This window comes from Chlorocebus sabaeus, chromosome 15 (genome assembly GCF_047675955.1).
Source record: "Chlorocebus sabaeus isolate Y175 chromosome 15, mChlSab1.0.hap1, whole genome shotgun sequence".
Lineage (NCBI taxonomy): Eukaryota > Metazoa > Chordata > Mammalia > Primates > Cercopithecidae > Chlorocebus > Chlorocebus sabaeus.
Window position 1 is genome coordinate 6954446 of NC_132918.1, and position 2299 is coordinate 6956744.

Below are 2299 nucleotides of genomic sequence, written 5' to 3' on the forward strand. Positions count from 1 at the left end.
CAGCCTCCCGAGTAGCTGGGACTACAGGGGCCCGCCACCACGTCCGGCTAATTTTTTTTTGCATTTTCAGTAGAGACAGGGTTTCATCGTGTTGGCCAGGATGGTCTTGATCTCCTGACCTCGTGATCCGCCCACCTCGGCCTCCCAAAGTGCTGGGTTTACAGGCGTGAGCCACCGCGCCCGGCCGATCTCTCATTTTGTGCATAGACTGAGGTTACCCTTAGAATACAAGAGATGGATTTGAATGAATCTACAAGTTCAGTGTAAGAATCTAAAATATATTTCCCCTCGTTTGTAAATCGGTCATGTGATCCTGCAGGGAGGTGTTCTGACAGGCTAGAGGTGTCACCCTGTGAGATCTGCCTCAGAGGCTGCTTTGGATAACCTGTTACATGCAAGGAGTGATCCTGCCCCTTCTGCTGCAGAGCGATCTCCATGGAGACAAACATCAAACTCACTCCCTCCGGTTTGTAAAACTGAATGTGAATGGCCATTCCAAATCGGCTGTCTTAATCCACTCAGAGCAGCAGGAAGTATTTAACTGTTCAACATATTAAATGAACAAAAAAATATAGGTGAGTAAGACTGACTCATGGCTGGATAAGAGGCAAAAGTAGATGGTTTTCCATTGGCCTGGTTAGAGACCTTGGATGGGCTAAAGTGTATCCTGCAGTTCACCACACATCTCTTCCCATCCTGGCCAGGACTTGCCAACCTGGTGTTGGACCAGACTGTAAGGTATGTGCATTGTGGAGAGAAGCAAGGAAGCTGGGGGTGGAATAAGGGCTCAGAACAAACACTGGAGCCAGGGAGTTCCAGAAAACAAGGGAGAGGGTTCTCATTAGATTATGAGCAAGTCTGGAGTTAGGGAAGAACATTTATTTATTTTTATATTTCTTAAGCCTAGTGCAGTGCCTGGCACATAGTAGTTGCTCAGCAGGTATTTGTTGACAGAATAATAAATAAACTGACGTGGACCTTTATTAACTTCACCACCCCTTTTTTCTATGCATCAAAATTTCAGATTTTAAAGTGCCTGATGGCTGCCACTGGCATTGCCACTTCTGATCTTGTTCCCATTTGCGAACTCCCAGCTTTTTGCCTGGCTTTGGGAGCCTGGTTGGGCCTCCAGCTCTGGCCTGCTATGTCTGCTGCCAGCTCTGAGGTTCTGATGGGATCCGTGTCAGGTAGTGTGTTTCAGAATACTTAAGCTTTCCATTTAGTTGTAATAAAATCCCAATTTTTTTCTGAAAAAATATTGTTTTTTAAAGAAAATTGTTTGTAAAACAATTTTTTTCATGTGAGATATGAAACATGATTTTGTAATGATATGAGACTCCACATCTATGGTGGTGGTTTTACCAAAATTTTTGCTCCTGGCCATAAAAGTAAAAAGTTTAGATGTTTTGGAGGCAGCTTGGCAGTAGCTACCAAAATAAAGTCTAACTATTTTGATCTGGTAATTCCAGTTCTAGAAATCTAACTTACAGAACTACATAAGTGTGCAAGGGCATAACTGCAAAGAGGCTAATGCCATATTGTTTGCTTGTGATAGTAACAAAAGAGAAGTCTTTGAATCTGAGATTGTAGGTCAGTATCAAAGTTCATGTGCCCATTTTTTCCTTGTTTTCTTATGATCACTGATCATGGATAATATGTGCAGCCAGGAGTAGATTAAAGAGATTTATAAATTTGAGTTGTGTAATTTCCATGCATTTTATTCATGTTAGAAGGCAGATGACTCCTCTCTCAGGGTCAAAGGAAGCCTTGAACAAAATGGCGAGAAACGTGAAGGTTGTTTGGTGTTTTCCCCTTTCAGTGCCTGTGTTCTCCTGTTGTCTTAAAATGGTAGAGATTTTCAAGTAGACCCGGGTATAAATGTCAGCTACATCATTTACCAACGGTGTAAACTTGGTCATTCAGTTTAGTCTTTCAAAGCCTTAGTTTTCTCCTAGGTAACACAATAATATTCATCAAACTGGGCTTTCGTGAGGATTAAATGAGATACCATATGTGAAAATACCTATTTGCATACTGTAGATGCTCAATAATTGTTTTCTTCCTTCTGATTGTTATTTTAAGAATTCTCTCAAAAACGCGCTGGGTTTTAGTGTTCTCAGAACATTTTAATTTCCACCAGGTCCCTGTGGTTCAGGGACAACGGCAGTTAGATCAGCACCTCTCTTCCTGACTCGTGCCGCCCCCACCTTGCCCTTGCCCCATTCCCCTTTCTTCCTCTCTGTCTTCTCTCCTCATTTCCTTCTTTTTCTTTCCTTGTTTTCTTCCTTTCCTATTTCCA